We start from the raw sequence: 8362 nt of genomic DNA, 5'->3' as shown, positions 1-8362 counted from the left end.
GGGGCACGGTAAAAACGTAATTATACACACGAATGCGCATGCTTCACGAAATATTTGAATACTGTACATACATTCGCCACGCTGAAACCTTCCCAACAACCTACGCCAACCAAACCAAAACCCACCTTAAACCAGCTACCCAAAACACAACATTGACTGACAGTCGATGACAACAAATTTAAAATTTCAAACGCAACATCGATTTGCTGCTTTAAAAATGGATTTACGTCTTTGCAACGTCGATTTTGTTGTTTATACCGTAGGGTTGGTAATGGGTTGCGGGTTAACCCCTGGTTGGTCAACCTTATTGTAGTTGAGTGATGGGTTAGTGATGTGCCGTGGGAACGATTGGTTTGGGAAATTGTGGCTTCGACGCGAGCGAGAACTAAGATCGGTCGCAAGATATGACGCGTCGGGTTTGTTCTATTTTGTTATGGGCCGTAAATAATTGTGGCGAAGGAATATCGTGGATTTTTGCATGTACGCCTAGCGAATAACGGATCTGGTTTCATACTCTCTTGGTTATGCTCTCTTGTTAAGCTAATTCACAGTTATCTATTGGAAAAGTCAGTTTGACTTTCATATTTATCTGAGTATAGCTACATTAGCAAGCTCCACAAATTTGTCCGGCGAAGGAGTCAGTGCCATTTACCGCAAATCTACAATAAGTCACGTCAAAAAAGAAATCAGTACTTAATGAAAAAACATTCGCTTAAAAAATTGAGACATTTTTATTATTTCGTAAAGATAGAACATTAAGCAGTTTTTGTGCTCATTAACGAAAGAAAATAAACATCCTTATCAAAATAATATACTTCACGCAAGTTTCGTGCGTAATTTGATCCTAAACTTTTTTTTAATTTTATCACTGCTAACCCCGGTGATACTAATTATTTGTATGATAGTAAAAAATATTATTGTTATTTATATCTTTTTCCACTCCTCCAGATCTTGGGCTCAAGAAGATGTCAAGTATGCATCTAACATCACGCCATCAAAAAAAACTAAAAAAAAAATATTCGTCGTAACAAAAATCTCGAGATAGACCTTCCGATCTAAAATCCCCCAAATCTTTAATCCTTTCGATAATCGATTTGCACGCACGCGACCTCACAACAATAATTCTTCGGCCGCCAAACTTCTTTCCCTCCCATATAAAACCTTACCCCTTTAAGATAGAAATGGATGATATTTGAACGTATTTTTGTGCATGATAGACTCATGCGCACTCGTTCGAGACGACCACATCCTGTCTATTGTCCCGTAGATCGTGTAAGATTGAGAATCGATAGTTTTTTTTAGGACGTGTCGTTGAGTACGTGTGTAGACTTTTTTTTTTAATCGAGTGGATTACGTGTTTGTAAGGATAAGAATGTTATACATTGTTTTAAGTTTACGCGGTTATTATCATAATTAAAATACATAATAACGGGTTCTTACCGCGTTTAAATGGGGATATCGCACCCTTCGTGGAAAAACGCAGTAAGTTGATTTTATCAACTTTTCAGGAGCTAAAAAAAACTGTCCTACTAATTAGTTATAAGTCCTGGAAATAACCTTCAAAGAGAAAATAATAGCAAAATGTAGCCCGGATTGACCCACATTTATTATTTTTTAATTAATTGTGTATATTTGAAAAAAAAATAAAAAAACACGATTGCGTAGATATTCCACGAAACTATAATCAAACGTTCCGTTTTAAGTACAGACACTGCTTTATTATTACGTAGTGCAAACAACATTGACAGTTGTAACTTTACCTACAACGTTGTTCACCTTCCGATTTTATCGTACTCGGATGTTGTAAGTATTAGTTACTTCGTTCTTACACGAAAAATTTTAACAAAATGTTTTGCGTAAGTTGAGAAACCTATTTGTTCCACGTGAAAGTAAATGATCTTTGATAGTGTAACTATAGAAATTGCTTTTTTAATAAGGAAATATCTCAAAATAATTGTATGTATCTTTAAATACTTGTTTGTTGCAGGGGTTAGTCTAGAATGTAGAAGTATGTATGCTCATACATTATACGGGGTGGCCCAGAACTTCAAGTTCAAAATGAAAAATTAGATAGAGTGGCTCATTGGCTACTAGAAACACCCCCATGTATGTTCAGCCATTATTTATTATTATTTATAGTTTAGGAGATATGACCTATTTTGTACCTTTTTTCTAGATTTTCTAGCTTACTGCAGTAATCATCATTTTGTCGCTATCCCTTACTTCATAATTATCTTATTATACTTCATAACTATGTCTAAAGACATATACCGCTAGGTAAAAAAATAAAAAGTGTCAAATCAAAGATAAAAAAAAAGTTATTGGAAGTCAAAGTGAGAATTGGACCAAAATTGTCACAGTTGTTAAAACTTCGCCGAAGAATAATTAACACATGAGATTGGCATGGACGCTGAAAGTAAGTATCTCTGAAAAACTGCTCCATTTAATAGGCTTTTAGACACATCCAAAAAAAGTACCCTTAATAGGAGCAAAAAACTAAGTAATTAGACCTCAAAGATTGCAAGAAGACAGATTTGAAGGAAAAATTACATTCTCATACAATGTAGGTAGCTGCTTCTTTCTAACGTTGTTAAAGGTGCTCAAAGACACATTTTCAATAAAAAAATCACGCTCATAATCGCTAACAGGGTAGACACAGCAACAGTCTGAAGACAAAACTTGCAGTCACTTTTGGTATTCATATTGTAATGAAGGAAAAAGTTTGGGTATCCCCAAACCGTTACTACATACATATTATGAGATACTAAAATAAAATCTTTCTGTCTTAAAATCTTTGAGGGCTAATTACTTAGTTTTATGCCCAGGAGGTCGCGGGAAGCCGCTGGATGCGGGCAGCGCAGGACCGATCGTCGTGGAGATCCTTGGGAGAGGCCTATGCCCAGCAGTGGGCGTCATACGGCTGATGATGATGACCCTATTAAGGGTACTTTTTTGGATGTGTCTAAAAGCCTATTAAATGGAACAGTTTTTAAAAACACTTTCAGGGTTCATGACAATCCAATGTGTTTATTATTCTTCGGCGAAGTTTTAACAACTGTAACAATTTAGACGAATTCTCACTTTGAATTCCAACTTCCAATGACTTTTTATCTTTCATTCGACTGTTTTTATTTTTTCACCTAGCGATACACATCCTTAGGTATAGTTATGAAGCAAAATAATTAGAAATTAGAAAGAAAAAAATTGAATTATTAAGAAAGGGATAGCGACAAAATGATTATTTCTGAAGTAAGATAGAAAATCAAGAAAAAGGTGTAAAATGGGTCAGATCTCCTAAACCGTAAATAAACGCTGAACATACATGGGGGTGTTTCTGATGGCTAATGAGCCCCTCTATCAAATTTTTCATTTTGAACGTGAAATTTTGGGCATGTATATTGAAATAAATAAAATCAGTGTTAAATTAAGTGTTTATTCTAATTTGTTTTAAAAAAATGAATATTTATTTACTAGCTGTGCCGAAAGCCGTTTGACCCGCATGGGTTTTCAGTTTTCAGGGAGTTATTTATATTTGTAATTAAAATCTAACTTTGAATTTTAAAACGTTTATTAATTATTACATGCATAATCACAAAATATATTTATACGGTACATTTTGGCACTTGCCTTTATTAGAAAAACCTTCATTTTTAGTTAGTCATTAAGAGTTTTCTTGAACATTTTGCTCCTTTCCGATCACCCCCTCTTTGCTTTTCGGTAGAACCTGCAAATGACAAAATATAAAAAACTATTAAGTATGATAATAAATTACTAAAAAGAAAAATAACCATCAATACCTATTATAGTAAGCTTAGAGATGAGCCAATTTTCCAACGTATCCAATAAAGCGACAGTGTCAGTGATAAAAATGTATGTGATTACATGTCAATCTCTCAAATCACTGTCACTGTCGTTTTACGTACTTAATAGTTTGCAACTTGGCTAAAACCCCATAAAAGCCAGTTGGTTTGCATAAGAGATAACTCTAGAAAAAACTACATTAAGCAAATCAAAAATATTTGTGGTTGTTATGATAAGAGGAAAATAACAGAATAATTATACCACAAATACACAGGCACTGACTATTTCAGAGAAACTTTACCACGCGCCGCTTCCAGGTTAGTAGGTAAATACCTATATCAATCTAGAATACAAATACTGAAAGGATATTCCGGCATACAAAACATGGAACGTTTTCAGCTGCTTATCTTCCCGGCCAAGTCGTAAATCAGAAATGGTACTAAAATTAATTTTAATATTAGTACTATTTCTTAATTACCGACATACATAAGTACTCAAAGTGACACCCATATCGCAGCCGAGCGGCGAGATCACTAGGACATTGCAGTCTGCTTACCGGATTGCCCAAAAGTAAGATGATCTGTGCGTCGGAGGGCATGTTAGGCAGTCGGTTGCGGCTTAAATAAGTATGCAGGTGTGTCGTCGTTACATGAGGCATGTCAAGGACCTATGACGGCTCCGTAGTAACCCTGATACCAGGGTAGATGAGGTCAGTCAATTGTCTCAACCCACACGAGAGAAGGAGAAATTTACTCGACTTTAGTAGGATACGGATAGGTACATACGAACCTTGAAGAGAATGTGTCTCATGTTGACTACGACGAGAAAATATCCCATAGTTTCTTGAAATATTTTTGCATTTCTGGTCATTTTTCCACTGGGTTGTACTGGATTGGGTTGCAGTATTAGTGGAATCTGTTAATTGTAACAATGGTTTAAATACATTGTTTGTAGGTAGGTACATAATGGACGTTAAGAAATAAAAAGGACCCATTACCAAATCACCCTAATAATTAGACACAAACCTAGATATTTTATCGTTATTTAGGTATTAAATAGAAGGTTAGTACCAATTAGTGATGGGCAGGGAAAGAAAAAATTGGGTGGGAAAGAAAAAATATCGGGAAAATATGGGAAAATAAAATAAACACCCGAAAAATTCCCGAATCATGGGAAAATATTTTTTATTTAATTATTTTTAATCTTATTATTATTTGTATGTCGTTTCCATGTCTCGGGTCGGGTCTGTCATGGAGTCCCTGACTTTTGGAAGGCGTGCGTGGGGCCGAAGCCAACACGTAGAGGCCCCTTAAGACAATTTACTCTAAATGTGTTGTGACACCAACCGGCGATTATCCCTGTATGCACTATGGGAGTGCACCCAAAGACTATCCCTGGTTCGTGTAGGACTATTGCAGATTATGGGAACAAAAGTAACTGGGCTATTAGGTTGGGGGTTAGTGAACCTATATACTGGGGCTATGGGGGACTATGGCGCCTGCTCGACCAATGTTAATAACAGAGATACATTGGGCAGGCGGTGACTCGTCACTCACTGGTTGGGCCACCTATCTAGCCGACGCGACTGGACGGCAAGGCAGCAACATGGTTGTGAGCATCTCAGGGTGTCAAGAGGTGTACACCGCTTTCTGCGAGGCGGTTTACCCGCCTTACCAACTCGCGACTTGTGCATCTTTCACTTCCACCCTGCGAGCGTATAGCTCTAACGCCCCACTCTGGCTGGCCAATGAAGGCAAGCCAGAGGTGAGAGTCCTGCGGCCCCCGCTAAGGTCCACTCCGGCCAGCCAGTACTGTCACCATCTTTGTTGCTCTTCTTTGGACTCTCTCTAGTAGTGCAATGTCCTTCCGATAGTAAAGTCTCCATATTTGAAACCCATGTTCTAACAGCAGTCTGACGTAAGTAAGTTTTGTAAAGCCTAAGAAACAATTCCGTATCTATATGATAAAAAGCTTTTCTAATTATGTATAAAAGGGAGTTATCCTTCTTAGTGATTCCAATAATGTGTTCGTCCCACTTTAGATTATGTGTTATCGTTATGCCAAGGTCCTTTTATTTTTTAACACACTCGAGAGGTTTTGAGTCAATGGTGTAACTCAACGTGGGGTGGTTACTGCCAACATGCAACACAGTGCATTTGTCTACGTTTAATGTGATTAGCCAATCTCGGGTCCAAGCAATTACTCTATCAAGATCATCTTGGATTATATTATGGCTAATAAGTGGATTCCCCGTTATTTTCGTGTCATCTGCAAAGAGTGATATATCAGACATGATACCATGTTTAAGATCTGTAAGGTAGATACTGAATAAAATAGGTCTTAACACCGATCCCTGCGGCACACCGCTGAGGACTTTTCTGGGAACAGAGTATGATTCTCCGATGCGCACAGAGAATGTGCGATTTGACAGGAAGTCTTCAATCCACTTCACGACATTGCCTCTGATTCCAAAGGGCTCTAATTTAGCAATCAATGGTGTGACAGGAACTCGATCAAAAGCTTTTTCATAGTCCAAGTAAATAATATCTGTAGGTATTCGTGCCTCCCAATTTCTTGCACAAAACCATGTTGCTCCTCGATGATGACATTCTCTCGTGCCAAAAGCATCCTATATATCCTATAATATGTAGATATCTTTGCATGGAATTATTAAAATCGAACATTCCATTCAAAATATATTACAAAGGAGATCATCGGCTTTCCATACTTTGGCCGGCCCAAATTTGAAAGTGCCGGTCAGAGAAAAAAAATGTGTCAAACCTTTCGAGTAGATTGTTCTGAACATTTTTTACTATGACACCAGACGTGTATGACCATTAGTTTGGCTGTAATTGGATTTTAAAAATCTCGACTTTTCATACATTTTGTAAAAAATAATATTATGTCCGTTGGAAAAAAAGGTATACAGGCGTATTACAAAGGACCGTTAGAACATTTATTAGTATGGCGCCAAACTTCTATGATCATTATTTGGACTTTCAGTTTTGGTTAATATGTTAAAATGCCGGCCATCGAAAAAAATACGTCGAATCTGTCTAATAGTTGCTTCTCAATATTTTTTAATAACACCAAACATCTATGACCATTATTTTGACTTTTATTGGAATTTACGTTTTATTTTAAATATGAAAAATGCCGACCAGCAAAAATATCATGTTGAGAGTATCGAGTAGATGTCTGTTAACATTTTTTTCTATAGCGCCAAACTTGTATGACCATTAGTTTGGCTTTTAGTGTAAGTATTTTAAAAATCTTGATTTCTTATTTGTTTTGTATGAAAATAAAGTGCTTTGGGTAAAAAATGCGGTACGGCGGATTACAAAGGACCTTTAAAACATTTAATAATCTGGCGCAAAACATTTTTGACCGTTATCTTGACTTTTTATTCGTCTCTCTTTCCGTTTTGGTTCAAATGGGAAAATGTCAGCCAGCGAAACAAAATAAGTCAAATCTTTTGGTAAACGACTTGAACGATGTATTTTTACTATACTACCAAATGTCGACTTTGGCTTTTATTGGACTTTTAAAAAAAACTTTTTTTTATAAATTTTAACAATGACAACAAGCAGAGCTTTCCCAATGACTAGTTATTAGTCAGATAAATACTTTGTGTTTTTGTTTTGTGTGTTGTTAGGTGAACTTCTATATTAATACTATCTGATTTTAGATATGACGTTGGCTGTAGTTTTTGCATTCGACTCAACGTTACGGCCTAAGTTTAGGTTGAATTATGGTATTGATTCACCTTGACCGTAAATGGTTACCACCCTCCAAAGATAAGCTTGCCATCTAGTGACGAAACTCGTATATTGGCATGACGTCTGAAGTATCTGTTAGGGAAAACAGGAGTCGGGTAGTTGTACTTTGCAAGTATGCCTATCACAATGTCCTGGTGCTACTCGGCCGATAACATAGTAGGTCCCTCTATCACCCCACTGTTTATTCCTTGTATACACTTTTCTTTAAAAAAAGTAGTTTCTTAAGCATGTATCACTATCAGGTAAGGTAGTGGTCAAACGCAAACCTATTTTTCAAAAGACGACCACCATATTACGCCTTTAGCAAGATAGTTCCATTATCACTAGATAAAACATTTTTTTGATTTTTGGAAAATGGAATTAAGTTCAAAATATTGGTCATAGTCGTTTAATGCCATAGTAATAAACATTTTGACGATCCCTTAAATAACGCGCCTGTTATATTTTATTTTTATACAAAATGAATCAAAAATCAAGTTTTTTTTTAAATCCAACAAAAGCCAAACTAATAAATGGTCATACACGTTTTTGTCATAGTGAATAATGTTTACAGGTATCTTCTCGATAGCTTTGACATGTGTTTTTTGCTGACCGGCACTTTTCACACAGAAACTATAACGTAAAGTCCAACAAAAGTCAAAATAATGGTCATAGACGTTTGGTGCCCTAATAATAAATGGTCAAATGGATAAGTTCTAACGGGATATACAAATATTGTTTCATGGCCGGCACTTCACATTTTCACCAAAAATGTATGAAAATTCAGTTTTTTAAATCGAATA

General features: G+C 36.2%; 1 long non-coding RNA gene across 1 annotated transcript; it reads right to left on the bottom strand.

Annotated features, from left to right (window-relative positions):
* Positions 1-3550: 3550 nt before the first annotated feature.
* LOC126374051 (uncharacterized) lies at positions 3551-4672 on the bottom strand. Its single transcript, XR_007567389.1, has 2 exons — positions 4591-4672; positions 3551-3724 (listed from the first exon to the last, which is right to left on the bottom strand). It is a non-coding gene; the product is annotated as an uncharacterized LOC126374051 (long non-coding RNA).
* Positions 4673-8362: the final 3690 nt, after the last annotated feature.

Source organism: Pectinophora gossypiella, chromosome 16 (genome assembly GCF_024362695.1).
Source record: "Pectinophora gossypiella chromosome 16, ilPecGoss1.1, whole genome shotgun sequence".
NCBI lineage: Eukaryota > Metazoa > Arthropoda > Insecta > Lepidoptera > Gelechiidae > Pectinophora > Pectinophora gossypiella.
This window is presented reverse-complemented; position numbering and strand designations above follow the sequence as displayed.